Source organism: Macaca fascicularis, chromosome 8 (genome assembly GCF_037993035.2).
Source record: "Macaca fascicularis isolate 582-1 chromosome 8, T2T-MFA8v1.1".
Classification (NCBI taxonomy): Eukaryota; Metazoa; Chordata; class Mammalia; order Primates; family Cercopithecidae; genus Macaca; species Macaca fascicularis.
This window is the reverse complement of record NC_088382.1, coordinates 10,355,427-10,374,650: the sequence shown is the minus strand read 5'-3', so window position 1 is coordinate 10,374,650 and position 19,224 is coordinate 10,355,427.

Sequence of the window (19,224 nt, the reverse complement as noted above, 5' to 3'; positions counted from 1 at the left end):
AGGACTGACCCTTGGAGAATGTAAGCCTAGAGCTTCTGGGGGCCCCATGTGGAGGTGACTGCCCTGAGAGTGAAGTTGAAGAGTGAAGACATCACATCCTGATGACATTTTTATAGCCCTTAGAGCCAGGCATGCCTGAACCACATATTTCTTTTCTTTTCTTTTCTTTTCTTTTCTTTTCTTTTCTTTTCTTTTCTTTCTTTCTTTCTTTTTTCTTTTTTTTCTTTTTTTAGACAAGGTCTTCACTCTGTTGCCCAGGCTGAGTGCAGTGGCACCATTTTGTTGCCTTTAACAAATCTCTCCCTATCTTCCCCTTTCCCCTATCCTTCCTAGGTTCTAGTATTCTCTGTTCTAATTTTTACTTTTATGAGACGAACATCTTTTAGTTTCCACATCATATAAGCATTTACAGCTATACATTTCCCTCTCACTGCTGCTTTAGTGCATCACATATGTTTTTGTGTGTTATGTTTTCACTCTCATTGACCTTAAAGTATTTTCTAATTTCCCATGTGAGCTCTTTTTACTCATTGGTTATTTAGGAGTGTGCTGTTTAATTTTTATATATTTGTAATTATTCTCCTGTTATTTATTTCTAATTTAATTCCACTGAGGTTGGAGAACATACTTTGTATTATTTCAATCCTTTTAAAAATTTGAGAATTGCTTTATAGCTAAGCATATGGTCTACCCTGAAGAATATTTTATGTACTCTATTTTAAAAAGTATATTCTGCTATTATTGGGTAGCGTGTTCTATAGATGTTTGTTAGGTCTAGCTGGTTTATAGTATTGCCAAAATCTTCTATATCCTTGTTAATCTTCTGCATAGTTGTTCTATCCATTATTTAACATGATGAGATTTAAGTCTCCAACTTCTGTTATTAAATTGTCTCTTTCTTCCTTCAATTCTGTCATTTTTTGCTTCCAATATTTTAATGTTCTATTGTTAGCTGCACATATGTTTATAGTTGTTGTATCTTTCTGAATCATTGACCCTTTAGTCATTATAAAATGTCCTTCTTTATCTCTAATGACTTTTTTGTTTTACAGTCTATTTTGTTGATATTATTAGCATCATATCAGCTCTTTTATCATTACCATTTGCATAGTATATCTGTTTCCATCTTTTTATTTTTAACCTACTTATATATGTGAATTTAACTGTGCTTCCTGTAGACAACACATAGTGGAACTTGTTTGTTTATCCAGTCTGACAATCTCTGTCTTTTAACTGGATTTTTAGTCCACTCACATTTAATGTGATCATTGATATAGTTTGATTTACAGATGCCGTTTTGGTTTGTTTTCCTGTATGATGCTTTTCCTTTTTGTCCCTCTGATCTTCCTTTATAGCCTTTTGCATCAAGTCAATATTTTCTAGTGTAGCATTTTAATTTTTTAATGATGCTAATTATATGTTTGAGTTGTTTTCGTAGTAGTTGCACTAGGACTTATAATACACATCTCAATTTATTAGAATTAACTTCTGGTTTAGACTAACTTATTTCTAGTAAGAGATCAAAACTTCCTTCCTATGTAGTCCTATTTCCTCCTCCTCTTTTTTTTGCTATTATTTTCATATATTTACATCTACATATGTTATAAATCCAAAAATACCTCACTATAATTGTTACATTATTTAACTTTATGTCTCATAGATTTTAAGAGAAGAAAGGAGATAAAGTATGTATTTATACAATTTTTATATTAACCTTAACAGGCACAGAAAACTGACCGTGTACTCTGTTGACCCAGCCTCAACAAACAGGACATGGTGGCCTGGACCTGTGCTTCTCAGACCATCCGTGAGGAAAAAGACCAGGGCTTTTGGTTTTTGGTTTTGCTTTGTTGGAAATTTCCAACTTATTTCAAACCAATACTTTCATAAAACATAAAATTGAACTACTTAAAAAATGAAATCGAAAATGAACACATAAAATGCAAGCCCACGTTATTATTTTTTTTTTTTTTGGAGAGAGTGTCTCATTCTGTCACCCAGGCTGGAGGGCAGGGTGCAATCAGGACTCACTGCAGCCTCAACCTCCCAGGCTCAAGTGATCCTCCTGTCTCAGCTTTCTAAGTATCTGGGACCACAGGTGTGCACCATCATGCCTGGCTAATTTTATTTTATGGAGAGATGGGGTCTCGCCATGTTGCCCAGGTTGCAAACTTTTTCATTACAGTCAACCCACATAACCCACTTAACTTGAAGTTTCTGTAAAGGTTTCTAAGCATTTACTCTCCATTTCTCTGCTTATCTCTTCGTGGGCCAGAAACAAGCAGTTTGCCGACCAGCAGTGGTCCCTGTTCCACACTTCAGAAGCATTTCCCTAGAAGACCCAGACTTTAATCATCAAGAAATAGATGCCACCTGGCTACCAAGCCCAGGCTTTCTAAGGTAGAAGAGGATCACATTAGAATATGGATTGGATTGGAATGAAGCTTTCGGTGTGGCTCGTGAATCATCGTTTGAATTGAGACTGTAGAGACTTATGTATTATTCATTGTCTTGAGCAGTAAGAGCTCACAAAGCTTCTCAGTGTCCTAGCCCAGAATAGCTTAATGGGGCACTGTTGCTCTGCAATGCAAAGTGCCTGTTTAATTCTGAGTTTTGCATTTTTACATCAGAACCGGCCCAGTAAGAGGCGTCTTCTATCTTTAGTCCTGGCTTATTGCTCTTTGCTTGCGTGTGTGAATGCTGGGCCCCTCCCTGCAGAGCTTCTTGCCAGAGTGCTGTCCCCAGATTACCCTGAGACTCAGATGCTGCATGAGCAGCTGCTAGGCACAGATGGGGAGAGGAAGGCAGCCCCCATCTGAGGTCCGAGGAGCAAAGGCAGGCCTCAGTGTCACTTATGCCCAGGGGAACTAGGCTCCCCTCAGCTGAGCCAGCTTCCAGAATGACGTTGGCCATGGCTCAAAGCTTAGCCCCAAGAATGTGAGCCTCTAAGTCCCAGGTCCCTTGCCTGTAAAATGAGAATCATTGCATGGACAGAGTAAGGCTACTGAGGCTGTGACGATGCAGAAAGAGCCATGAGCAAAGCCTGCCATACACTGAACACTCAGGGAACTAAACGGCCCCAGACAAAGCAGAGCCACACGACCCCAGGGTTGCCACAGACCCTTATAACCCTCAGGGCTAGCCAGTTCCCTATCTCACCCCCAAATCCCTCCCTGCAACAGGATCAAGTCCCCTTGACGCTCTTCACATCAATCCCAACAGCTAGTTGTACCCTTGAATGCCTCTGCAGTAACAAGGCATCCAGCATCAGAAAACTGACCATACACTCTGTCAACCCAGCCTCAGCAAGCTCCAAAGTCTTAGTCTTGGATCCACAGGGCAGCCACGTGCTCCTGTTGCCCCCTCCAGGCAGCCCTCCTGGTCACATAGAGAACTCACCACCTACAGGCAGCCCTCTGCTGCCTGCTCTTGACAAACAAAACAAAACAAACAAACAAAAACACAGGGTCTCACTCTGTTGCCCAGGCAGAAGTTCAGTGGCCCAATCACGGCTCACTGAAGCCTCACCCTCCAGGCTCAAGTGATCCTTCCACTTCAGCCTCCTGAGTAGCTGGGACCACAGGAGTGTGCAATCACACTTAGCTAATTATTTTTTGTAGGTACAAGGTCCTCCTATGTTTCCCAGGCTGGCCTTGTACTCCTGGGCTCAAATGATCCTCCCACCTCAGCCTCTCAAAGTGCTGGGATTGCAGGTGTGAGCCACTGTTCCCACCTCAGCCCTCAGCTTTGACCAAGAGTACAGAATCCTATGCTGAGCCACATCAGCCTCGCCGTAGCCCAGCAGATGGCAGTGTGCAGGCTGGAAGACCTTGCTCTGGCTTCATGGAGCCATGACATCCCCAAACCACACATCTCAGCTACTGCAGTCACCGCTCCTATTTATAGCTCCACGATTCCCGCCATCCTTGTCACTAGACAACCTCCCTTGTAACACTCTTCCCAGAGTGAGCCGCCAAGGGTGGTCCACGTGTGCGCCAGCCTGTTGGCTCTCACAAGGGGGTGTCAGCACTCACCCAAAGATGGGGCCTCCAACAACGCCCCCCTCCCACTCCGAGAGCCCACGTCTTTTCTCTCCTCTTTGAGCTTCCGGTGGCCTGGAAACCTGCACTGTTTTGCAGAGCTGCTTCTAGACTCATCCCCACCCCGCACTTCCCTTTTGTGGACTCCGGAGGTGGACCCCACCCTGACCTTTCTAAACCCTGGAATGTGTGAGATTCCAGGGCCCTCAGTCTCAGCCTCCTGCCTTCCTCTGTCTGACACCACGGCTGCCTCGCCACATCCCCGGGCCTCCTGGTGCTCTGCTCCTCCAGCCAACCCCATCAGCAGGCACCACTCAGGCTCGAAGCCCCAAGTTGGCACCTTCTCCTTCCCGTCCCTCCTTTTCCCTTCCCTTCCCACTCCTTTTCCCTCCTTTTCTTTCCTTCCCTTCCTCCCTCTCCCTTTCCCTCCTATCCCCTTCTTCCCTCCTCTCGCCTCCCCGCCTCCACTCAGTCTTGGTGGATTGTTGCGGATTTGGTGTTGCTCATTCACTCATCAAACATTTGCTGAGAGTCTTTTATATGCCGTTGCTGTTCCAGTCACGGGGAGGAACAGGGAACAAAATGTCACGCCCTCAGAAGCCGACACTCTAAGGGGACAGACGCCATAAACACACAGCTGTTGCTGAACCTGATGGGTGGAGAGGCCCAGGGGAGAACAAGGAAGAAGGAGCGGGGGCGGAGGAGGGACTCCTTCCTACAGCAGGTGTCCCGGAAGGCCCGGCTGAGAGCTGAGACCTGGAGGACAGGAGGCTTACGACAGGACTGTTCCGTGTGAAAGGGTGTCTCGGGGATCTCTGGGCCTTTCCAGAACAGCGCTTCCCAGAGCTTTGCAGAATGAACAGGCTTCCTTAGGCAGCTGGGGCTGGCTTTGGAGAGGGAGCTCAGGCAGCGAGCTCTCAGGTGGGCCTGGCTGGGGCAGGATGCAGTTCCCAGATGTCGCCTCAAGGTGGCAGAGTGACTCCAGACCAGGCAGGAGGACTTTAGTGTCTCCCTGTGCTTGGTCAGGCCTGGAGACCTAGCCCCAGGGAGGCGACAGACACAGCCCTGGAAGGGGAGGGAAGCAGAGGTTCCCTGACAGCTGGCTGGAGCCTTCCAGGACCGGCTGTGTCCCCACCCTCCCGGTGGCTGCCACCCTCCTGGGCCCTCACGGGTGGGGCCCTGGGCCCAGGCATTGCATCGAATGGGCCGTGGCTCCGCGGGGTTCCCCGGTCGCCCGGGTCCTGGGAGCTGGGGAACGATTTCCCTCACTCTGAGGCTGGGGCCACTTTGGACCCTTCCCTTCCCGACACAGCGAGCCAGGAATCTGGGCCAACAGCTTAGCCCCGGCCATTCCCCCTGGCTGGAAGTCCCCTCCGGAAGCAGACGAGGAGCTGCTGAGGCAGAAGCCCAGGCACAGGCGGGACCCGGCAGCCTGAGGCACCCACGGCTCCAAAGCCTCAGACTTGGATCTGCAGGGCAGCCACAGGGCTCCTGTGCCCGCTCTGGGCAGCCCTCCTGGTCACACATCCACTCTAAGCCTTTTATTAAGCATCTCCTGTGTGCCAGGTACTGTGCTGGGGACCTGGTAGTGGGGCAGACAGATTGGAATGGCCAGCCCCAGAGATCAAAGTCAAGAGCAGGGGCCCCACCGGGCCGGGGTGGGATCAAGCCCGCCGTGTGTCTTATCGGACCGCAGCCATGCCTGTTGCCTGGCGTCTGGTCTGTGGGTACTGCTGTATATACAGGCATAAGCTCAATAGATGCAACCAAGGCTGGGTGGGCCCTGGAGCCTGGAGCATTTACTACCTGACCCTTGACAGAAAACATTCGCTTACCCTGGTCTAGAGGGGGAGATGGATGTAAACGGACAGTCCCCTCACCATAATACGTGCTAAGACAGAAGTGAGGGCGATGAGGGACGGAGCTGGGTCCTGTCCTGTAGGCCTCTGAAAGGTTCCTGCAGCGGCCATGGTCACAGAGAGCCACGGAACAGGCTTGAGCAGGAGTGACATGATCCAATCCCAGAAACTCTGGTGTGGGAAGTGGGGGTGAGGGGACGGCCGCAGAGCCAGCGCCCGGGTGGGAGATGGTTGTAAGAGCCTAGGAAGGCGGCCTGTGGGGATGGGAAAGGGTCCGAGGTTGATGGCATTTCAGAGGGTGGACGATGGCATCGGAATGTTGAGATGTGGGTTGGGTTCAGGCCTAAGCCCGTGTCCAGCCTGTGTCCAGAACTCTGGGGGTCACACAGAGGCTCACGAAGCCCTGCTAAACGCGACAGTGATGAGACCCCGCAGAGCAGCAAGAAAAGCCGCTGGTTCTACCATGTGAAACAAGGCCCCAGGAGCTCAGCCCACCTGCTGTTCAGTGGCCATGTTAGGGTGCCAGGCAGGGGCTTCCTGACGTCAGTTCCAACACTCAGTGCCCCTTTTGGGCTGTGTCTCTCCCCCTGACGTTGGAGAAAGATGGAGTGCTCCGGGCCATGGAACAGCACAGGCACAGCCAGCAGCTCCCCACTCTGTCATTTCTCTAAACTGCAATTTTCTTACCTGCAAGGTGGAAGTAAGGTCCCGTTCCCGGCCTGGCTCTCAGTCTTGTTACAGCGAGATGATGCATAGAGAAAAACTAGCCGGGCGAGGTGGCGGGCGCCTGTAGTCCCAGCTACTTGGGAGGCTGAGGCAGGAGAATGGAGTAAACCCGGGAGGCGGAGCTTGCAGTGAGCTGAGATCCGGCCACTGCACTCCAGCCTGGGCTACAGAGCGAGACTCCGTCTCAAAAAAAAAAAAAAAAAAAAAAAGAGAAGCACTGATAATCCATAAAGCATTTTTATCTTTTATTTTTTTTATTTTTGAGACAGAGTCTCACTCTGTCACTCAGGCTGGAGTGCAGTGCCGCGATCTCAGCTCACTGCAGCCTCTGCCTCCCAGGTTCCAGAGATTCTCCTGCCTCAGCCTCCCGAGTAGCTGGAATTACAGGTGCCCGCCATCATGCGCTGCTAATTTTTGTATTTTTAGTAGAACAGGTTTCTCCGTGTTGGTCAGGCTGGTCTCCAACTCCCGATTTCAGGTGATCTGTCCACTTTGGCTTCCCAAAGTGCTGGGATTATAGGTGTGAGCCACCGTGCCCGGCCCGCAAGGCATTTTAGCTATCCAAGTCATCGTTATCCACAGAGAATTACCTAGTGAGCCCCATAACACATAACTAGGGGTCCAGAACTCCCAGCTCCTGAAGTACAAGGCTGGTTATGGCCAAGTCAATGAAGGAAGGGGCCGAGCCTGGGGAGCCGGCAGCCTGGCCTCACGTTTCTGGCCCCATAAATCTGTCCTAGTCCTGGCTCTGGTGTGGCATCAGCTGGTGGCAGTTGGCTGCTGTGCCTTCAACATCAAGAATTTCTAGGACTCTTGATGGGACTTCCAAGAGTTTGCATCCAAGACAGACGCAAACTCCAGAACACTCCCCACTGATGCCATTTTGTTGACTTGACTGGAGAAAATTGGGGCACAGGGACCCAGTCTCTGCCTCCCCACTTCTGAGACTGATTGCCTGCAGTTTCCCAGCCAGCCTGCCCCTCTCCTCCCTGCCTGCCCCTAGAGAATGCTTGATGACAACAGTGTTACCCTGGGATAGGTTACCTGGGTTTTTACTGTATCAGCTTCTCCTGAAGATGTAGCTTTCCATTCAATACCTGTGTTAATCACCTGATGTATGTGGGGGCATGTGTGTGTGAGCATGTGAGCATGTGTGTGCACGTGTGTGTGCGTGAGCACAAACACATCTGCAGGGGTGGATGGAAAGCTGGAGGGAGGATTGCTTGCTCAGCTATCCTGTCTTCTTTCACTTTCAGATGACACTGAATAAATCAATTACTCCCACTAAAACATTTTACTGCCCCAAGAGTGACATGGACCCAGCCTTCCAGGACACTTTGAAATCCCCTGTTGCCGCCACCTTCTCTTACTATCTTCTTGTCCATAGCGTACTCAGAAGGTCCTGCAAGTGATGGGCTTTGAGCACTTTCCAAGACCCTTTCCTTCTGAGAGGGCAGTGGAAGGATATCCTTTAAAAGCTGTCTGTGCTCAACAAGCAATAAAGGTCGTGCTTCATGGCTGAAGGTCGAAAGGCACAGGAAGCAATCGGGCGCACAGGACTTCTTACTGATCTCCTTATTTGCCTTCTTTTCTTCTAAGACAATGAGCTTATGAGGCAGAAACTCCCTTGGCTTTAAAATGCACTCACTCATTCATTCATTCATTTATTCTTCCTGTTATTGAATCAGAATAAGTGTTCAGTTCTTCTCTTTGTGCTGGGAAACACAAAGACAGGCAGTGCCCGGTTGCTGTCTTAGGGAACTCGACCTCTGGTGGGGAAGGCAGGGTAACCGGCAGCATTGCAGGCGTGAGACGCAGCACAGGTGGAGGCGTGAACTGAGGCCACGAATCCCAGCAGATCGAGGACCAGCTTCCCTGTGACTGCATGTCCTGCAAGGTCATCTTGTGCAAGGTAGGGGCACCCTGCAGGGGGGTTTCACCTCCTAACTCTGGCAATGCTGACCAACATGCCAATGAGAGGGGCTGAAGGGAACGGCTGAGAACAATGGAACCATGTCTCTCCATCTGCACAGGCTCTAAGAGCACTTGGTGATGGGGAAAAGTTCTCACCCCATCCTTTTAGGGGGGCACGAAAAATTCGCACTCCTCTCTCTCTTTTGTCAAGCCCCACACTGTCCTCACTGTAAAGCATCTCCAGATTCCCTGTGCTTTCCATCTGCCCATTTAATAGGAACCAACAAATTCTTCCCAAAGTAGAACCTTTGCAAAATCCCTGCTTTCAACTGTTCCTGCCCAAAGACGCAGTTAAATGACAGAAACATTGCCCATTTGGATAATAGCAATACAGAGCAGCCGGATATTGAGATGCACCACAGAACATGCTGGAAGTTGCTGGGGGAAAGGGCACCATTTCCTGCCTTGCCTCAGTAAGCCTTAATGTACACTGTGCAAAGGGAAATGTCTTCATGCTTAGAATAAAGAGTATTGGAAGCTACTGGTTATGAGGAAGCTCCTCATCTTTCTCTTAGAACAAAGGCTGGGGTCTATTTGATTGAAAGCAGAAAGCCCATTTCTAACTTGCTGATGCTCTCAAGATTGGAACTTTTAAAGAATCCCATTCTTTGAGAGAGTGAAATCATGGGAGTGTTAATCATGGCAAAGCTAAGGATGGCTGGAGGCCTCCAGGAAACATCTTCCTACTTTAATCTACTGAGCACTGGGTTGAAAAAGCAAAGCTTAGATGTGACCCCAAAAGCACAGACAGCAAAAGCAAAAAAATAGACAAAGGGGGTTGCACTAAACTAAGAAGCTTCTACACAGCCAAGGAAATAATTAACAGAGTAAAGAGACAACCTATGGAATGGGAGAAAACATTTGCAAACCATGTATCTTTTAAGGGGTTAATCCCTAAAATATACAAAAAATCCAAACAACTCAACAGTAAGAAAACAAATAACCCAATTTAAAAATGGGCAAAGGACCTGAATAGACATTTCTCAAAAGAAGACACATAAGTGGCCGAATGAAACACTTCTCAACATCACTAATCATCAAGGAAATGCAAATTAATATCACAAAGACATATGACTTCACACCTATTAGAATGGCTGTTATCAAAAAGACAAAAGATAGTGAGTGTTGGTGAGGATGTGGAGAAAGGGGAATGTTTGTATTCCATTGGTGGGAATGTAAATTAATACAACCAAAATGGGGAACAGTATGGAGGCTTCTCAAAAACTACCATATAATCCAGCAATCCCACTTCAGGGTATCTTTTCAAAGGAAATGAAATCAGTATGTTGAAAAGATATTTGCACTCTCATGCTTGTATTATTCATAATAGCCAAGACATGTGTTGTGGTTTAGTTCTGTGTCCCCACCCAAATCTCAGTTTGAAGCATAATTCCCAGGTGCAGAGGGTGCGACCTGGTGGGAAGTGATTGGATCGTGGGGGCAGTTTTCCCTTTGCTATTCTCGTGATAGTGAGTGAGTGCTCACAAGATCTGATGGTTTCATAAGGGGCTCGTCCCCCTTCGTTTGCTCTCTCTCTCACCTGCTGCCATGTAAGACATGCCTTTGCTTCTCTCTCATCTTCTGCCACGATCGTAAATTTCCTGAGGCCTCTCTAGCCATGTGGAACTGGGAGTTAATTAAACCTCTTTTCTAAATAAATTACCCAGTCTTGGGTATGTCTTTACAGCAGTGTGAGAATAGACTAATACAACCTGGAACAACCTATGTGTGCATCAACAAATGAATGATAAAAATATATATATATATATCTCACATTCTCTTTATCATTCGTTGATGGACATATATATAAGATGGATATATATATAATATACACAATAAAATGCTATTCATCCTTAAACAAGAAGGAAGTTCTGTCATTGACAATGACACAGATGAACCTAGAGGACGTTAGACTAAGTGAATTAAACCAGGCCCAGAAAGACAAATACTGCATTATCTCACATACATATGGAATATAAAAAATTTGAACTCATGGAATCACAGAGTAGAATGGTGGTTATGAGACCTGAGGTCAAAGGGCACAAAATTTCAGTTAGGAGAATTAAATTTTGAAGATCTATTGTACAGCATGGTTACTATTGTTAATACAGTAATAATGTATTACAGACTTGAAAATTGCTAAGAGAAGAGATCTTGAATGTTCTCATCACAAAAAAGCAATATGTAAGGTGATGGATATGTTAATTAGTTTAATTGGAGTAACCATTTCACAATGTATACATAAATCAAAGCATCACATTGTACGTCATAAATACGTACAATTTTTTGAATTTGTCAATTATACTTAAAATTTTTTAAAAAGCAAAGCTATTTTCCCACTTTACAAAGAATGAACACTGGAAGCTCTCAAACAAAGCCACCTGGGTCTCACACCTTTCATCTGCAAAATTGGTGCTTTGCTCTTTCTTCTACATGGAGTCATTTTTGAGGCAGAAAACATACCCTTGGTCATAGCCTTGAGTTGAAAATCTTTGAGGGCATTTTCTGTCCAAATGACTGAAAAAATCGACCAAAAACTCTTCGTTTTGATGATGCTCATGCTTTGTGATAGGAGTAGCCTCAAATTATTGCTAAAGGGTTCTCTTTTCTTGTCTAATAATGAAAATCCAGGCAATTACTAGCAAAGAGAACAAGTTGCCTTGGGAGGAGAATTAGGCCTCATCATGATTATGACTACTGGTTTCATTTCATGGCGAGAGAGGGGCCCAGGAGTCTGCTTTGGTGTACCTTTGAATGACGACTGATTTAATAATGATATTTATTTAACACTTTTTATGTATACTATTAGGCACTGTATGTAAAATCTCACTTAATCCTCAATGTGGCCAAATGAAGTAGGCCAGACTATTTATACCTATTGACTGATTAAGAAAATGAGACATAAAAGGTTTAGATAGCTTGCCCAAGGGTGCACAGGAACTGGCAGTAGACTTTCTGCCTTCTGGGTCATCCTCCATGAAATTGCTGAGAACCACCCAGGAAAGAGCAAGCCCTGGTGGCCAGCCAGGTTTGGGGCACGTGGTCTTCTAAGCTAGGGAACAGGGCTCCAAGGACTTCTTCTGCCTGCACTGCATGGTCTTTGCTCCTGTAGCCACCCTCTAGACTTCCAGATCCCCCAGCTGAGATGCATGCATTTTCTAAAATCAATATGGATCACTGCTTCACCAAGAAAATAACCCAACAATTATTTTGTAAAGGATCCAAGGGTGAGACAAGTTTTAATTATAATCCCTTTCACTCTGAATACTCAGCCCCACCAACCTGCCCCTATTGTTTGTCCTGATGTCCTTCATTTGTCTCACAGCCATTAACAGATGCCTCATGAGAAGCCATCCATGGGCTTGGGGCTGGGAATGGAGCAGTGAACAAAAAGGAACAGGCATTGCTCTGTGGAGCATATACAGTATGGGGAAGGCTGGCATCTATGAAATCACTACACAAATATATATAAGTTGCAACTGCAATAAACATGAATGCAAATAAAAAATTCTAAGCCCCACAACCAACTGAATGGACCCCCTCCTTTTAGCCAAGGGCATTCCAAAGTTAACCTGAAACACTAGTTCAGGGCATGATGGGAAGTGGGGATCAGGCATGCCTCATTATGCCCTCCTCCCTTTGGAATTCAGGCACAGCTGGCCAGCATTAACATTAAAACAGATGCATTAGGACTGACAAAACTGACTCTTTGTAGTAATAAGATACCAACATGACAGATAGCAGGCCCTGAAAGAAATTGAAGCTTTTTGCCCTAAAATCTATTTCTTTGATAGATTTTGAAATGGTCTCACAAAGCTGTCTCTCGTGAGGAAAATCTACATTCTGTAATTTTCTTTCCTTTCCAGATCTTTCTCTGATCCAGGAGAGAATTAACTGAGAGTCTGGCCTCTTTCTAAGTCTGTTAAGAAACATTTACAATCTATTCTCTCTGAAACCTGCTGCCTGGAGACTTCATCTACATAATAAAAACCTTGGTCTCCACAATCCCTCATCATAATCCAGATACTCCATTCTATTGATTCCAGGTCTTTAGATAACAATTTAATTCTTTCAACCAATTGCCAATTAGAAAATCTTTGAATATATACCTATGACTTGGAAGCCCCATGACCAACCAATTTACATATTATATGTATTGATTGATGTCTTCTGTCTCCCTAAAATGTATAAAACCAAGCTGTAGCCTGACCACCTTGGGCACATGTTCTCAGGATCTCCTAGGCCACATGTTCTCAGGATCTGCCATGGTCACCCATATTTGGCTCAGAATAAATCTCTTCAAATATTTTATTTTTTCTCCTTTTGTCAACATGACTTTGTAGAGAGAAAGTGGAGATGAGAGGAGGAGTTGGTTTCTGGACAGTCTCCTAGAAGTCTTCCTGTGAACACGGCATTGAAGCTGTAACCAAAACACAGACTCAGTTGTTCTTTGCTGGCAGAGTATAATTAATAAGAGTGAGGTCTGGTATAAAGAAAGTGACTTTTTATTACAGAGCTAGCTTAGGGGAAGAAGTACAGGCTTTCTGCCTTAAGCGTTCTGCTTCCCTTTTGGAACAGAAAGCAGGTGCTTTTAAAAGGAAAATTGACAGGTCAGGCACAGTGGCTCATGCCTGTAATCCCAGCACTTTGGGAGGTCAAGGCAGGTGGATCACCTGAGGTTAGGAGTTCGAGCCAGTCTGGCCAGCATGGCAAAACCCCGTCTCTACTGAAAACACAAGAAAATTAGCCTGGTGTGATGGTGCTTGCCCGTAATCCCAGCTACTTGGGGGGCTGAGGCAGGAGCATCGCTTGAACCTGGGAAGTGGAGGTTGCAGTGAGATGAGATCATGCCATTGCACTCCAGCCTGGGCAACAAAAGCAAAACTCTGTCCCCAAAAAAAAAAAAAAGAAAAGAGAAAGAAAAGGAAAGGAAAATTGACATAAATGGTATGCACTGGAGGAAGCAGGCAGGTAGAGGTCTGTATAACTCACTTTGGTGCTGTATCTACTAGGTGGTCGAGTTGGCACCTTCACGGGCAGAACTAAGTTGTAAAAGTTATTGAATATCTCTAGGTGGGAGAGTTTCACATTGACCATACTTTGAGTTGTGGATAGACTGCTGTCTCTTGAGGCAATCTTCATGTGGGAGAGAGTTTCGTGTTGGGGATACTTTGAGTTGTAGATGGATTGCTCTCTCTCAAGCTGAGAGAGAGTCCCACACTGGAGCTACTAAGCACCTAGTTAGCTGAACTTGCCCTGTGGACAGTACCTGGTGAAGGGGAGGTAAAAGGCTATAATTGCCCTTCTAAAGAGCTAAGTAGGAAGTGGGAAGCAGAGGAAAGCAGGAAGGAGAAAAGAAGAAAAAAAAATAATAAACTCATTCTCTTGTTCTTAGAAAGATGGAAGTACTCAATTTTAAAACCAAAATAGGAAGTGACAAGTAGGAGAACAATGAAGGAAAGAGCATTCCAGACAAAGGGCACAATGTGCTCAACACCCTTGTAGCAAGAGGGGACATGCTGGATCTCAGAGGCTGAAAGAAGGTGTGATGGTTAATTTCATGTATCAACTTGACTGGGCTAAGTGATGCCTAGATAGCTGGGAACACATTATTTGTGGGTATCTCTGCAAGGCTGTTTCCAGAAGAGATGAGTATTTGAAAATGAAGAATGAGTAAGAAAGATCCTCCTTCTCCCATGTGGGTGGGCATCACCAAATCTACTGAGGACCCAGATAGAACAAAAAGGCAGAGGAAGGGTACATTCATTCTCTCTCTTCTCAAGCTGGGACATCCATCTTCTCTTGCCCTTGAACATTAGGGCTCCTGGTTCTTGGGCCTTTGGATTCTGAGACTCCTACAAACACCTCCCCCAGCTGTGGTTTCTTATGACTGCTAAGTTGATGGATTAATCATGGGAGGGAAGGTTCTGGTTCAGACTAGAAGATCAGGCCCCATCCTGCCTGGGCTGTGAGTCTGTAAGAAGCCCCTGTTAGGGAAGCCTCTGCTACTCCCCAGGCTTGCTCCTTCTTTCGCCAGGATCTTTGTTCCCTGCAGATGAGATATCTGCCATCTTCTTCCTGCTCTCTAGAGTCGGCCTTCACTCTAAACTGGGTTGCCCCAAGTCCTTCAGAACCCAGGGAGAAGCAGCTGCCTCTTCCTTTAGAGTCGACAGAATGTGTTCCTGTCACTTTCAGGTCACTCCTGGTCCCAAATCCTAAAAAACCTCCCAACTCACACCCTTGCCATCCCAACTGACTCCTTTTCCTCCTGTCCCCACCCTTGACCTGGCTGCTTGGCCCTTGGCATGAGCCTGGCCTCTCCAAGGACCCAGAGTCAGCTGTCCCTTCCAACAGATCATGTTACTACCCTCAGGTAACACTTCCAAGGGTCCCATGAGATGTTCCATGCTCATGGCCATTCTCTCACTGCTATAAAGAAACACCTGAGACTGAGTAATTTATAAAGAAAAGAGTTTTCATTGGCCCATGGCTCTGCAGGTTGTACAGGAAGCATAGTGGCTTCTGCTTCTGGGGAGGCCTTAGGAAACTTAGAATCATGGTGGAAGGCAAAGGGGAAGCAGGCACATCTCACATGCCTGGAGCAGGAGCAAGAAAGAGCAGGATGGGGGAGGTGCCACATACTTTTAAACAATGAGATCTCATGAGAACTCTATCACAAGACAGCAGCAAGGTGATGCTGCTAAACCATTCATGAAGGTTCCACCCCTACAATCCAATCACCTCCCATCAGACCCCACCTTCAACACTGGGGATTACAATTTGACATGGGATTTGGGCAGCGACGCAGATCCAAACCCTGTCAATGCATGTTTGGGAAACTCTCCTGGTTGCATCTCCATCTTGAAAGTCTCCATCTTCATATTGGAGATTCACTGTGTTAGCACCGTAAAGTTTCTGGAAGGTTCTGCAGTATAAGCTACTGTTCCATCTGGTGAACCTGGCCTTCCCTAAACCTTCATGACCCTGGACTTCCACGTCCACATAACATTTGCGAACATGCCACGAATGATGCAGACAGACACGGACATTTGACAAAGGCGTTCTGGTGTGATTGCTCCAGCCAAGCACTGATAATTTGGCTACCAGCACATGCACCAGCCCTTTTCTTCCTAGGTATCCCAAGTCCAGCTCCCTTCTTCTTCACCAAGCCCCTAGTCTTGTCTTTACCCTGATACTTCATTATATTTCAAGCCCTGATCTAATAGCAAGGAGCTGGGGCTTTCTTTCTCTTTTTTCTTTTCTTTTTTTTTTTTCTTTCTTTTTTAAAAAATTTGCTTCTGTCACTCAAGGAGCTGGGGCTTTTCTAGAGGCCCCAGAGTTTCAACCTGAACATGCAATCCCAAGTGAGAAGTTGAAACCTGATGTAAGCAAAGCTTGGTGATGATGAGTCACATTTTAGTGTTTGTGGACTGAATGAATGAGGGATTGAATGGACATGGGGATTAGCTGAATGAATGAGAAAGCTAATAAGCTAGGATCTAGGACATTGTTCTAACGTATTTTTATGTGTAGGTGAAAACCATCATATTCCCCCTCTTAGACGTGTGTATATGAATGTGCAAAAGACTCTCCCGCTGTGAGAGAGAAGTTGCTCTAGAAAGCTCTAGACAGAGCATGCAGTGGTGGCATATGGTAGCAGGTGCACTCTTTCTCCAGCCTTTCTCACTGTCCTGCTTATGGCCAGGAAAAAGCCTCATTGGGTCTTATGGTTGATCAGTGTGGTTTTTGCATGTCCTGACCATTTCTCTACCAACAGGGAGGTTGTGCTGCAGCTCATGGCAGCAGGCGCCAGAGTGGCTAGGGAGCAAGTTCCAAATCCTACACCCAGTGGCTTTCCCATTCAGGCTGGCCAGACCTGCATTTTTGCAGGTGAGGAACCAAAATGGGGCAGGATGCTGACTTGCCCGGGGCCACGCTGCAGGCAGAAGCCAAATGCACGCTTCTGGCTCCTCCTACTGCCAGCTAGACAGGACGTCTCAAGCTCAGCTTCCCAGCAGAATTAGCAGGAGGCTTTTACAAATACTGATGCCTGGGCCCACTCCAACAGAGTTCTACGGAAACTGCTATGCCATGGTGCCCGGACAACCTTGTGTGGATCCACACAGGCTCCATCAAAGCACTGCCTATCCAGGTCTTGACAGAACAGTTTGTGATCCCCCAGAAAGCAAGAGGATGGGAGCCAAAGAGGAGCTGCTCTGGAGCTGCCTCCCCCTCCCCTCCCTTCTCCTCAGGGCTAGTGAAGTAAAGGTCTTCTCCCACACTCTAAGTGTTTAGAGTGCAGGTGCAGGGTACAACACCACTCCGCTGCAGTCTAGAACCAGCTCCCTAGCAACAGGGTGTCCCGCAGCTCCTATCCCAGCCATCCGGCCCCTTGTCTTGTGGTGTCCTAGTCAGGGTTTCCAGTGTGTGGGATGAGGCTCAGGGGGAGATGGTACCTTTGGCCTAACTCTTTTCTCCATCTCTGTGCATAATAAAAGGCTCTAACAGTGGCTCATGTGTGAGGCCCTGTCCTTGTTCCATGGGTGTACTTGACAAGAATCTGACTCAACAGCAGGTAGGGATGAAGGCTGGAATGCTTCATTTTAGGTTTTGGTTTTTACTTTTTATTTGGAAGCAATTATGAGTTCACAGAAATTTGCAAAACAACAAACAGCAGGCTTGTATGTCCTTTCCTCAACTCCAATGGTAACGCCGTGCAGAACTCCGGGATGGCGCCATGAGGACGACTTTGGTACCATCCACAGAACTTTTTCGTATTTCATTTTCTATTTTTTCTTTTTGAGACAGGGTCTCACTTTGCCACCCAGGCTGGAGTGCAGTGATGGGAACACGGCTCACTGCAGCTTCGACCTCACGGGCTCAAGAGATCCTCCTGTCTCAGTCCCCAAGTAGCTGGGACTACAGGCATGCACCATCACACCCGGCCTAACTTCTTCAGATGTCACTGGTTTACATGCATGTGGGTGTGTAGTTCTGTGCAATTCCTCATGTGTGCAGATTCGTGTGACCATCACAAGTGACAACAGCCAGAACTGCTTCATGACCACAGGGCAATGACATCCCTCAAGTTACCCCTCAGGCTCCATCCCCATTCCTAACCCTGAATAGCCACTCATGTTCTCCGTCTCTGATGTTGATATTTCAAGCATGTTATTTAGATGGAATCACACGTTCTCAAAGAACATTTCTGAGACTGGCTTCTTTCACTCAGCATGATTCCCTTGAGATCCTCCCAAATTGTCATGTGCAACAAGAGTCCGTCATCTTTGCTGCTGAGCAGACCTCCCTGGCATGGACGGAGCACGGCCGGAGTGGTTTGTTCCACCACTCACCCCTGAAGGAACATCCAGATTGTTTCCAGTTTGGGGCTATCCCCAAGAAAGCTGCCATGAACATTCAGGTGCAGGTTTTCATGTGAACATAACTTTTCATTTATCTAGAATAAATGTCCAACGGTGCAAATGCTGGGTTCTGTGATAATTGCATTTCAGTTTTATAAGATACAGCCTAACTCTTTTCTACAATAAATGCCTTTGTTGATGCTGTTGCTTTTTGGTTTTGGGGGGTATGTTTTGAAACAATATCTCGCTCTGTCTCTCAGGCTGGAGTGTAGTTGTGCAGTCATAGCTCACTGCAGCCTCGAATTCCTGGACTCAAGCAATCCTCCCCGCTCAACTTCCCAAGTAGCTGGGACTACGGGTCCATCACTGTGCCCTGCTAATTTCTCTCTCTCTCTCTCTGTAGAGATGGATTTTGTTGTAGTTGTTGTTGTTTTAACTCTCCTATGACTCTCTTGTGCAGTCAGGGCTGAGCGTTGCTGCTCTGGAAGCCAAACTGAGGCATCCCAGATGTGGCAGAAATGTCAGCTCATGAAGCTGAGGTCTTCATTTCATCCACACATAACACAAGGCGCTCAGTTGTTTTCAGGGATAGTTCCTGGGAAATCTTTCTGAATCATCTCCCAGCTACTGAAATGGGCTGTTTCCTCTGCCTTCTTGATGTACTTATGTGTGGGCCACTCGGGTGCAAGCTCAAGAGAATGTGAGTGTCCACACTGACATCTACACAGGTCTCAAGGGTAGCAAACTGGCCTAAAATGCAGCTGACTGGGGGGTCTGGCTGAGCTCTGTGACTGGGGGCAATTGTTCCTCTGACTGCTGGCACTCTGTCTTGGAGGCTGAGGGGTTTTTCTCCGGAACAGCCCTTTTGCAATAGCCCAGTGTTCCTGTGCCCTGAGCCTCATGCTGGAGCTTGCAAAGAATCGAAGTCAAGACCGTTTCTTTCCCAAGAGGTGTGACTTCTCTGGGCACTGTTGGGTGTTCTGGGGTGAGTGTTCCATGTCTTTTCCAGCCATGAGGAGCAAATAGCATTTGCAGCTGGTAAAACTGCCTTTGCAAAATTGTAACTGAGGAAGTTATGACAGTGACAGAAATCAGACCTAACCAACTCCATCTTGCTTCTAACCTTTAAGCTGTCCTTGTTCATTTCTGGGCAGAGGCCATACTAACTTTGGGAAATAATTCAGTTCATAGTTTGACTGTGAAACAGAATAGATAACAGCCCTTTCCAAAAAGACCCGCTTCTTGTCTGAGGACTAGTCTGCC